Here is a 13,210-nt window from a genome sequence, read left to right as displayed (position 1 = left end):
TTCTGATACAATTAGTATCTTTTTTCTTTAGTGCAATTATATCTTCAATTAAATCAAATCTAATTACTTCAACAGGTATTCACTGGGCATCCATTATATGCTAGGCTCTGGGATGACAGCCATAACAAGCTGACCTAGTTGCTGCCCTCATGGAACAATTAGTATAGAAGATGAAAGGAGATACAGACGACAATACAGAACATCCTAATGCAGTATGATAAGGGTGTTGGCATGGGAAGCTGAGGCTGCAGAAGGACTTCAGAGCCCCAGAGAGAGGTCAGTGAGCAAGAAGTGATGTCCTGCTAAAACCCAGAGAATGAGCTGGCATTAGCAGGCAGAGGAGATAGGGGAGAAAGGAAGGAGAGCAGGCGCTGCAGGAAAAAGGAAGAACATGTGCAAAGGATCAGAGGCGGGCATAGGATGAGGAACTGCGGAAAGTTTAGGATGGCTGGAGCTTGGATGATGGATGATGGATGATGGGGGAAACAGGGAAAGATGAGGCCGGAGAAATCAGAAGGGTGCAAAAACAAAAGGTGTTGCAAGCCTGACAGAGGGTTGGGCTTCATCTCTCCTAAGCACACAGAGAAACCAGTGGGAAGTTTTATAATAAGGGAGTGATAGACTCAGAGCATAGTTTGAGAAAGATCTTTCTGGCTGCAATAGGGAGAGGGAGTTAGCAGTGGGTGGGAGAGTGGGGAGATCTGTCTGAAAGCTCCTGCAAAGCTCCCACCAGGGAGCATCAGTGGGAATGACGAAAAGAAGGGCCATGGAAAAGCAGTTGAGAAGGACAGTTGATGTTCTCATTGAGACCTGAAATAGGGAACCCAAGAACAGGGAATCTGTAGTGAGACAAAGTCTTTCAGCTGTAAGGCCGGATGCTGAAATACCTGCTCCTATGTCATGCCAGGCACCGAGGAGGTTTCACAGACACCAAGCTCCTTGTTGTTGGGTGATGTGTCTTGTTCTTTCAGCACCTGGCACACAATAGGGGGTGAAACATGGTTTTAGATGCATTCATCAATGAATGCATTAATAAATAAATTTAAGACAAGAGTCTCTATCTTCAAAGTTCTTACAGTCTTATTGTAAGACAAGATTATCCTACGTCAAGCAATTAAAGAACCGCACAAGATAGAACGTAATTAAGTTCTAAATCATCTAGTTGAGGTTATAAGTGCTGGAGTTTCAGAGACGGGAAAGATCAATGTGGGCTGGAGGAGTTAAGAATGGCTTAAATGTAATTCCCTGACATTACGATACGGTGGAAACAACAGTGCTGGGCTTAAAATGAAGAGATGAAAGCCAACACATTGAGCCTTATTTACCCAGTGTTGTGCAGCAGACCACCATGATTTTGGGGGACTGAATTAATAACATTGGCCTTAGGGGTTAATGCTGTTCAGGTGGACTTATTTGTGTACAATTAATAATACATTCTCACATAATTAATTCTCACTGTATTCTTTTTGCAATGATTTTTCCTATCAACGTGAACATTCACAGAACATAATTGAACCATTTTAAAGTATACAATTTGGTGGCATTTAGTACATTTACATTGTTACGCAACTAACATATTTAGATCTAAAGTATTTCCGTCACTCCAAAACAAAACCTTGTTCACTGTATTCTTTTTTCTTTTCTTCTTTTTTCTTTTTTTGAGACAGTGTCTTGCTTTGTTGCTCAGACTAGAGTACAGTGGTGTGATCATGGTTCACTGCAGTCTCAACTTCCCGTGCTCAAGTGATCCTCCCACCTCAGACTCTCAAGTAGCTGGGACTACAGGTGTGAGACATTCTATCTGGCTATTTTTTGTAGACACAGGCTCTCATTATGTTGCTCAGGCTGGGTGCTCATTGTGTTCTTGAATTAACAATGCAATATAGTAGACTGAAAAGAACACTGGAGTATGGTACCTTAAGCTCTCATCTGAGGTCTACAACTGAGTAGTTCAAATTTGACTCTGGGCGGGTCACTAATGATTTCCGGGCCTCAGTTCCATCATTTGTAAAATGGGAGAGTTTGACTAAGATGATATCCAAGATCTCTTCCAGATTTACAACCCTGTAATTCTAAATACAGTAGATGTATTGATTGACTGTAATATGCAAAAAAATGATAGTGCGTGTGTGTGTGTTACAGGGCAGAGATAGGGGAAGGCAGGGACTCCCTGAGACTAAAATGGAATCAATGAGTGTGGAGTTGAGGGAGATTATCTGGCTGGCTACCCCATTTTTTATTCACTTCTATAGGTTGGTGTTTAACTCCTTATTGAACCCTGGTTGAATTCAGCAATTCTGAAGGCTTGCTCCAGAGCTGCCTTGGATGCTACCATTAAGCTGTATTTGCATCCTGAATAATTTGATGTATAATTCCAAGGCTAAACATTTCTTTTTCTTCCTGCTCCAAATTCTTTAGTCAGAACTTCTCCTCACCAACTTCTTCTTGCACACTTCATGGAAAGAACTTGTTGCCAGTTCTCTAAATAGCTGGCATGGGCCTTATCATCCGAGAAAATGCATGGAATCTCAAAACTGATAGAGCAAGAAAGAAACAATTATGTGCTCAGTCTCCTGGGTTTATAGGGAGACTTCTAAAATTCAGCTACTATTTATTTGGAAGTAGTTCCTTGCTATGATGGTTAATTTTATGTGGCCACTTATCTGGGCTAAGGGATGCCCAGATAGCTGGTAAAACATTATTTGGAGGTTTGTTTATGAGGGTGTTTCCAGAAGAGATTAACATTTGAATTGGTTAATTGAGTAAAGAAGATCACTCTCACCAATGTGGGTGAACATCATCCAATCTGTTGAGAACCGGAATAGAACAAAACAGTGGGGGAAGAGTGAATCTGCTCTCTTGGCTTGAGGAGAGACATCTATCTTCTCCTGCCCTCAAACATGGGTGACCCTGGTCCTTGGGCTTTCAGACAAATACTGGGAGTTATGCTATCAGGCTCCCCAAGTCTCAGGCCTTCACACTTAGACTGAATTACATCACCTGCTTTCCTTATCAGCTTGCAGACAGTGGATTGTGGGATTTCTCAGCCTCCATAATCACATAAGCCATTTCCTATAATAAAACTCTTCTTATAGATCTCGTTATATATAGCCTATTGGTTCTGTTTCTCTGGAAAACGCTGACTAATGTGCTTGCCAAAATCTGAAGCTCAAAACTGGAGCTCAGGATGGGATTGCTTACATACATGCAAAAAGACACAGAAGACAGATCTAAGATATTGGGCATAGGAGCCACAGGGTAATTGCAAGGGTTGTCAAAATCTTAAGGGCAAAATGCACAATGAAAAGACAGAATAAATTCTTACATAGGTTATTAATGGGACAGATTCTGGTGTAAGACTGACTAGGTTTCATTTCTAGTTCATCCACTTAATAGCTCGGTGATTTAAGGCAATTTACTTAACCTGGTTGGTGTCAGTCAGGCTAGGCTAAATTGTGCTGCAGTAACAAATAACCCCCAAATCTCAGTAGCATAAATAAAAAATGAAAGTTTAATTTCTCATTCATGGTACCCAAGCTTTACTTTGAGTAAAAAAAAAAAATTATTGTACTGAAAAATATCCGTGCAAAAAGGTGCAAAAATCTTGTGACTGAATGATCAAAAATGAATTATCAAAAAGTTAGTATCAGTATATACCAGGCTGAGAAAATAGCCCCTGTCTGGGACATGTTGCTCTTGTAGCAGAATGAAAAAATAAATGACAGAATCACACAATGACTCAAAGTTTCTGCTCTGAAGCAGATTACATCACTGCTGCTCATAATTTATTGACCAAAGCAAGTTACACAGCAAAGCCAGGCATCAGAAAGGTGGGGAAGCGCAGCAAATGCTTCAGAGCAAGACAATCTACTACAGATGTATCCTGTTCTTCCATCTGTAAAATGGGAATTGTAACAGTATTTGCCTCAAGTTTGTAATGAGATTCAATTAGATGATATTTGTAATTTACTTTTTGTACTGAAAAATATCAGTGCAAAAAGGTGCAAAAATCTTAAGTGAATGAATGATCAAAAATGAATTATTTAAAAGTTAACTCAGCCAGGTGCAGTGGCTCACGCGTGTGATCCCAACACTTTGGGAGGCTGAAGTGGATTGCTTAAGACTACAAGTTTAAGACCAGCCTGGGCAACACGGTGAAACCCCGTCTCTACTGAAAATACAAAAATTAACTGGACATGCACCTGTAGTCCCAGCTACTCTGGAGGCTGAGGTGGGAGGATCACTTTAGCAGAGGTCAAGGCTGCCGTGAGCTATGATTGTGCCACCACACTCCAGCCTGGGTGAGAGTGAGACCCTGTGTCTTAAAAAAAATAAAAAAGTGAACTCACTGTATAATAATAATCCAGGATAAAAAATAGAACTTTACTGACACCTCAGGAGCCCCTATCAAGCCTCTTGCCCAAAAATAACCGTCATAGATTAGTTTTGCCCGTTTGAACCTTACATAATGGAAGTATACGACATGTATTTTTTTGTGTCTGGCTTCTGTCAACATAACGTATGAATAAATAAATAAATTTTTAAAAGCTGTCTTTTGATGAGCAGAAGTTCTAAATTTTAATATAGTCCAATTTATTAAACTTTTATTTTATAGCAAGTGCTCTTTGCATCCTGTTTAAATAATCATACCTACCCTGAAATCATGAAGCTATTTTTCTATGTTATATTCTGGAAGTTTTTTTTTGTTTCACATTTAGGCCAATGATCTGTCTGGAATTCACTTCTTTTGCTTAATGTCAAGATTCAAGTTTTTCCCCTTATGGATAGCCTGCACGGTTTATTTTAAAAACCCATCTTTTTTTCTCTGGCCTGCAGTGCCATCTTTGTAAAAATGCAGTGTCTGTCTAGGTGTGATTTTGTTTCTGAACTTCCTCTTCAGTTGCTTTGGTCTCTTTGTCTATCCTTTCGCCAATTACACACTGTCTTCATTACTATGACTTGGTAAGGCTCGATGTCTAGCAATAAAAGTTTTCCATCTCACGTTTCTTCTTTAAGTGTTCAGTCCTACAAGGGATGGTATATATTTGGTTCACCCTTAGTTTAAGGGTTTAGTCCACTGGGTCTCCACTATAAGCATAAAGTGTGTTTAGTAATTTCCATTTCTTTGCTATGCCCTGAACCCCAGATTTCATCCTCCAGCCTTGCACCCCTCCACCTACCTTCTTTGGCTCCGTCAAAGAAGCCAAAGCAGGTACTCTTACGGTCAGTCTAGCCCCTCAGTGCCAGGCCCATCTGTCTAGGCTTCCTTCTTCTGCTGGTTCTTGACATCCTGATGCTTCAAGGCCCTGTTCAAACTGATGTATTTTAAGTCGTGTCCAGCTTCTCTAGTTCTGAGTGAAAGGTTTAGTCTGAATTATCTACTCTGCCATTACGGAAGGCAAAACACCTTATCCTGTGGAATGATTAATTATATTTGAAAATATTTATAACAAAATAGAAAGATTTGTATAAAACACAGAAGAAAAACGCTCTCAAATTCACATTACACAGCTTCCGAATCAGTAGATACCAAACATGACCACTCGCTAAGAAGTGCCAAGAAAATGTTTTGCTGCTGGCAGACGTCCTCAGGCAGGCGATGCCAGAGGTTCACTGGTCTAGAGTAGAGAGCCACTGAAACCACGTTGGAAGACTGGGGCCACTTCTGGAGGTGGTGCCACCTGCACAGGCACAGGCGACATTCAGCCAGCCCAGACAAGTGACGCCTCATACTTAGAACTAAAGAGAGAAAAACTGACTGCATTTTTCACTTGTCAAGGGACTTCTTGGAGCTGTGTCAGAAGCACCTTATATAGACATGCATGTCACTGTGAGGTCTTTGATGTTCTTATGAGTAGGCTTTGGTATGCAGAAAAGACTATTTCAGGTTTAGTTTTAGAAATAAGATTTTCAATATCTTAGTAACGAATGCTAACATTTAATGAGTGCTTATTATATGGCAGGAGCTATTCTAAGAGGTTACACCTGTTAACTTATTTAACATGTTGTTAATGTCAGCACTCCCATTTTACAGGTGAGGATGCTGAGGCACAGTCAGGCTAATTTCGCCGTCCAATATCATACAACAATTAAACAGAAATGCTAGGTTTTAAACCCTCACAGTTTGACTCCAGCAACCAAGCTCTTAACCACTGTATTCTGTTGTTTCTCCTTAAAGAGCCAAATTTAAACCAATTTAAGCTTTTACATTCAGCTTATACATTTCATTATTCTTTGTGTAAGTCTAACAAATTGTAACAACCACTTTCAAGGAGACGTTGGTTCACGGATGATTCCGTGTACAAACTTGGTTAATTAAACTCCTTTAAACATTTTAGACTACAGTTATAAATTTAATATGTTCAATTTCCTTTTAAAGCGCTTGTTTGACTGACAAATACAATCCTCCCAAAATTTAAGATGTTCTTATCAATGTAATATGTTAAACTTATGCATATGATGAACCCTAAATTCTCCTGTATTCTAACCCTGTAAGTTAATTTTGTAAGATTTCCACTAAAAATCACACACTTAATGAATCACTCAGTTCACACTTTAAATTAATGTAATGAGACTAAACTGTTACTAAGAAGGTAAATTCTCTTAAACATTACAAACTTAAGATCCAAAAATACACAAAATGTCTTTATGCAAAAATATCAATGTTATCAGTTTGAGTCGTTTAAACATTTGTATTTTTAATTTAAAAATTTTCCGGGGTTAAGACATGTTTGCACTGTAAGCAAACAACGTTGTCATTCTAAACAAATTTGGGGATTACTTTCCTAAGTTTTTTTTTTTTTTTTTTTTTCCTTTAGATGAGGTTTCTTAAATGACAAGGAGTGTTAATCATAATTTGACCAGATTCTTACCAGCAACTTAGCCAGCATTTAGGCTACAGCCACTTTTACGGTCACAATGTCATAATTTTCAAAATTCAAAGAGTGAAATGGTCCTCACACCACCACCCACGCTGCCCTTCCTGGGTTTTGATGTTAGATAATTTTTTAAGTCATACAGTGTCTATTACCTCTCCTCAGGTAGCCACGTACTTAATTGGGTTCAATATTCTATTTACCACTCCATTCCATTCTAATTTATTTTGTATTCTTCTTCTCTGTTAGGACTATGCAACTTCTATGGATATTAATATAATAACTGATTGAATTCTGCATGTCTCCTGCGCCTTTGTCTGGCTCTAATTACAGCTTCTCCTGGCAATATGCACATACACTCACCCCAAGTATTTTTAGGGCTACTTAGTGTCACAGACAATCTATTGGTCAAATTTGAATATCCAAGAGAATCACAAATCTAAACATTTACTTAGGTGTGTTATAAGAGGGATAAATAGGAACATGTACACGATTTAGATGTGAAGGTGCTGGCTAAAGAAACATGCATTTGATTGAAGATTTGAACGAACATTTCAGACCAGCTTGGCCATCGCAAATCAGTTGTTGGCACAATGCTCACCTCTACCCCCACCCCACCCAGAAAACATTTCCTTTTTACTTTAAGACTTTAAAAAACAACATGAGGGATTCAGAAGTTCATTCTCTTTCCTCCAGACCCAATACTTAAGCCCCTTGTACTTGAATTATCAAAAAGCCTCGGTAATTGCTTGAACATGTTAATTTATCCTGCAACCCTGCTGACTTCATCTGACTGTATTTAAAGGATTTAAGGGTGACAGGGAACAGCTAGAGAGAGATGTTTTGTCTGTGAATGTGGAGTCTGAGCTCAGAGATGGGTGTGCTGGGACTCAAGTTCGCTTGGAGCATTGAAATGGAATGGCTCTCTGCATGCTGGTATTGAGGCTTGCCTTGCTTTTTCTCCTTTCTCTCCTCCCTCCTCCTGGAGCTCAGTCTCTCCCTACCACCCTGCCTTTTGCTCCCTCACCTATTCTCCCTCAATCTAGAGACTATAACCTTGCCAGAGAGTGGTAGATCGCCAACCCTGCCCCCAATCTTATTGTTGCTACAATTCGAGCCAGGAGCGGCTTGAATGCATGTATTGATAATCACAGCTGGGACTGCATAAGCAAAATAAAACCAGTAAAATAAGAGCTAGTGGACAGTCAGAGACCATGGAAAACCCATCGATTGTTGCTGCGGCTTCTTTCCATATAGCAGAATGAGCACGGAAAAGCTGAGCTCTGGGTAATTCTAGCAAACAATGTGCTGTAGAGCGTTATTTGTAAGTCCCAAAAATCAAAGTGGAACACTAGCTCCCCATAGAACATGCTTCGTTAGTGTGGAACAAAGGGATGTTGCTGGCTGGGTACAGCATTTTCCATTTTGCTGCATAGTGGGGGGTAGGGGAGGGGGGCAAGAGGTACAGTAGAAGCTCAGGGAGGCTGTGTTGACCAAGTCCCTGCATCAGAGAGGGCTCCAGGCAGGGGAGAGCCACCCCTTCCTTAGGGTAGGGCCTGCCATTATGAAGGTCAAAGATGCCAGCTCCGGGACCAACTAGCTGTGGGACCTTCAGCAGATGCTCATCCCAGGGGCCTCAGTTTCCTTCCTGCTTCAATTGCAGGGTTTTTATGAGGATAAAATATGACACAGTGATGTGAAAGCATCTGTTTTGCATGCACTTATATTATTTTAGAGATAAGCCCAGCATCATCATGCGGCAGAAGTATGTATCAGGGACAACCTGGTCAGGTCCCCAGGGAAACTGATGGCATGCTTAATGGGGGAACCAAGAGAGGAGTTCTTACAAAGTATGAATAGGGCAAAGGGAAACCAGAAAAGTATGCCAAACCCCTAGGGTTGGCACAGCAGAGAGATGTTCCATCCCTAGGTCTGAAGAGCTAAAGGAGGAAGCAGGTTGTAAGTCTTGGAGAGAGCTGCAGCTACAGCTGCAGAAGAGGGCTGTCCCACAAAAGCTGTGACCTTTACTAGGAGAACTTAGCTGCCCCAAAGGGTGGCCCATGCAAGGAAGAAGAGGTAGTAAAGGGGGTGATTGCCCTGACCTCACTCTTTCCTCCCACCCTCTGATCTCCTGGCAAACACTTGCATTGGCCCAACCCAACAGGAGCTAGAGGACAAAGAAACCCACCCTAGACTTTTAGGTCAGTCTCCCAGGCCCAGAGCAGCTGAGAAAAGGTAGAGAGTTGTTATGGAAATGTCTGGCACAGTGTCCCTGCTCTGTGTCCCCAGGCCCCCTGGGTATTTGCTATACTCTTTGATGATTATCCACTTATGTTCCGTTTGTCTATATTAGACCCTTGGAAGCAGGAGCTGCACCTACTCCAGTGGGTTCAACACATGTTGGAAGGTTTGGGGCTGCTGGTTTTGGCTCAAGAACAATGATGTTGTGCAGGCATCACTGGGATTCTGTTGGCCTTTCCTTCAGTTTTGACACCTCATGGTGGCATGATCCTGGCACCTTATTGTCCTGTCCTCAGTGCCTAACATGGTCCCTGGAACCCAGAGGGTACTCAATAAATTAGGAGTGACTAAAGGCACGAGTTCATGATGGCCTGACTGCCAAATAAAACTGGTAAAGAGGGAGATGTTGCCTTTGCCTGTGAGTACAGCTTTCTATAGATGCTGCCTGAGCACAGACCACACACTCAGGAATCTCCAAGAGGCTCAACATGCATGCCCTGACATCTCGATCATCATGCTCTCCTATCGTGTCCCTTGTGTCCCTCAACCACACCTGCACCATGATACCTCAGCTCCACGTGGTCTGCCCTTGGGTCTCCCATATATTCACCTCCAGCTCTGAAAGCTGGTGCCATTCCTGTCCATTCTGGCCATTCTCATACCATTCTTACAGATGAGAAACAATTTCAAGATTCTTGTGTTCTAGACCAGCAAATTCTTCATTATCCTCTTACAGAGAAAACAACCACAGGCTTCAGCTTGGGGGAAAAATAATTTAAAAATAAAAGTCTACTTCTATGGTGCCCCACCCCCAACCTTCTCCACCATCCTACAGCCAGCTGCTCAGAGCACAGGCCCTTGCCTGAAATCTTGTTTCTTTAAAAAGAAAAAGAAAAAAAAAACAAGAAGAAAGAAGGAGGAGAATGAGAAAGAAGGGAGTAGAGGAGAAGAAGAAGAGAGGAGGAAGAGAAAAAAGAGGAGGAAAGAAGGAGGAGAAAGATACTAGAAGAAACCATGCCCCCAGATTCCCAGGATTGATCCAGAGGAGCCCAAATATGTGCCTCCACTTGAATTTCTTTGGCTATTGGCCCACATGAGCTAGATGACTCTGCAGGGCAGGAGGCGAAGTCAAAGATGGACTAACTCCCTTACTCCTCTTCCAAGCTTTTCCAGCAAAATGTCAGTTGCAATCAGTTGTGGATACTGGGCCTTCTCTTCAAACCAGCAACTCACGGAACTCTCCCAGGGGAAGGAAGACAACATAGAGCCTAATATATCACCAAATGGCATTTGTCTTCAGTAACAAACATGCTTTCTTTGACCCACAAGGCCTTTTCAACAATGGAATGAGTTACTATGTTAATGAGTTACCAAATCACCCATGAGTAACAAACCCCAAATAAGAATGTTTCAATAAGATAAAAATGTATTTCTATCTCACATTAAATCAAGGCAAGTATAGCCCTTCGTGTACAGCATCAGGGACCCAGGCCTCTGCTATCTTGGTAGTCTGCCATTCCTGGTGTGTTCATTCTGTCCATATATTCCAAAATGGTCCCCAGCATGTCTGTACACCTGCTAGTAGGACTGGGGGAAGGAAGGCAAGGCTACACCCTTCCTTTTAAGGGCAAGACTCAGGAATGTGCACACATTATTTTCTCTTTCATTCTATTGGCCATAATTTAGTCACATGGCAACCATTCACTGCAAGGGAGACTGGGAAATGCAGTCTTTATTCTCAGTGGCCTTGTAGCTCAACTAAAAATTATTTCACTCTGGAAGGGGAAGAAAATACTTTTAGGGACAATTAACAGTACATACTACAATGGCCAAAATAAAAAAACCAGTATATTTCATGTAAAAACACAGGTTCTAAACTTCTTCTTTAAGAGTTGGAGGATCTAACAATATCGGGAGATATTTCTACTGAGTAAGAATCAGCTGGACTGAGGAGAAGCTGAGCTCTTTCCAATTTGGAAGGTTTCCCCCCACTTTCTATCGGGAACCAAGAAGACTGTGGAATGGAAAGATATCCTCCAGTATCACTTAGGGACAGCAGAGCATGAAAAGTGATGATTTGGATGAAACCCATCCCTAAGAGATGCATCCTTTTCTAGCACCCTCTCCTGCACTGCACACTCTACCCTTACCACCACCCCTACAGTCATCACTGTACAAACAACACCCACACTGCACACTCTATCCTTACCACCACCCCCACAGTCATCGCTGTAAGAACAACACCCGCACTGCACACTCTACCCTTACCACCACCCCCACAGTCATCGCTGTACAAACAACACCCGCACTGCACACTCTACCCTTACCACCACCCCCACAGTCATCGCTGTAAGAACAACACCCGCACTGCACACTCTACCCTTACCACCACCCCCACAGTCATCGCTGTATGAACAACACCTGCACTGCACACGCTACCCTTACCACCATCCCTACAGTCATCGCTGTAAGAACAACAGTGTTCAGAATCAACATTAAATCATAAAATTCTTTCATTCATTTATTCAGCACACTTTATCTGAGCACCTGCTGTGCACTGGTCCTTGTACGGGGCCTAAGGAGACAAAGTTGAATAAGGCACTGATCTTGTCTTCGAAGAGCTTTTATTTTGTTGAAACATTTGGGTTTATTTTTCTTCTTGTTTTTGAACCCACGGGATATTTTAAAAATTAAATTAGTTACTACATTAATACATGTGTATTAATCCCCCATTGTGACTGCAACACCATAATAGGAGCCGTCAGGAAGTACTTATGTAAGAGCCAGTCCCTGCTGACAAACTAGAGATAAATGAACACAACAGAAACAATCTGTTGTGAAGGGTTTTGCTGTGGGGCCTTTTGGGGAAGTTCTTCCTACCGTACTGTACCTGTTTCCACTTTCTCAAATGTATATTTTCAGTACAGAGGGCAGCACGCTGTTTTATGGCTAAGAAACCATGTTTGTTCCCCAAACATGTAGCATGTTTCTTCTCTTAAAGAAGACAGAAGAAGACAACATTTCCCCGACAGTTCCATTGATTTCCATTTGTGGCTGAATCATTGTCATTGGGGTTAGATGGCTGAGGCACATCAGTCTGTGGATCACTACATGACAAGCATTTTGGGGCTGGAACTTCAACTTTGGCTCTATCATCAGATTAAATCTGCATCTGACGCAAAAGATTCTTGTGTTCTGGGACACACCTGGGCTCATCAGACCAGATTCCTGACCCCACATCCAGGGCACTGACCCCTATTTTACAGCTGCCTCCTGGAGGGCTTAGTCCTGAATGTGGAAGCAAAAGGCTGATATGGCCGAAGTCTTTACCTTTAAGGGAATTTGACATAATCAGAACAGAAGTCATTTTACCAAGATTTGTCTTTAAAATAGCTGACAGGCTTTAGGAAATGACACAAATAAGAAATTACACTTCAAGGTACCTAAGATAAGGTTATCTTCAACTTCTCCTCAGTCTCAAAAGACTGATGTTTGGCCATGAACATCAGTTTGGGACTGGTGGATGATGAGTTGCATCCAAGCAGACCATTGGCCATGTGGGCAGCTGATGGGCAGACCCCTGTCCAGCCGGGCCTAACGGCAGAGAGGCAGATTCACAGGTGGAAGCAAATGGTTGCCATGGACACAGCTAGCTTAGTCCATGGCTATCTTTGTGATCTTGGATCTAGTGCAAGAGGAATGATATGGATCAGACCTGTTCTGATCCTCTTGGCATGGACTTGGTGAGATGGAAAAATGGCTGCCTCCCTAGTCTTATCCACTCCATCCCTATCTTGTTATTTCCCATGAATCGACTGCTATTCAGTCACTCTAGATAGCAGTTATGGGCACTACTGTGGGGTCACGTGGATCTGAGTTTCAATCTCAGCTTTACAACAAAAACACTGGGAGACCTTGGAGACATTACTTAATGTTTCTAAAGTACAGCTGACTTCTCTTTAAAATGAAGATAATGATGATTAACAACACATGATTCTTCAGAAAATCATTCTTTCATGTAACAGATATTTTTGAGCTCCTATCATATTCTAGGGGATGTAGTGTTTCTAGCACTGGGAAAACTGTCACAGATT

The sequence above is a fragment of the Macaca thibetana genome, chromosome 18 (genome assembly GCF_024542745.1).
Source record: "Macaca thibetana thibetana isolate TM-01 chromosome 18, ASM2454274v1, whole genome shotgun sequence".
In the NCBI taxonomy this organism is placed as follows: Eukaryota; Metazoa; Chordata; class Mammalia; order Primates; family Cercopithecidae; genus Macaca; species Macaca thibetana.
Note: the sequence above shows the minus strand (reverse complement) of the source record.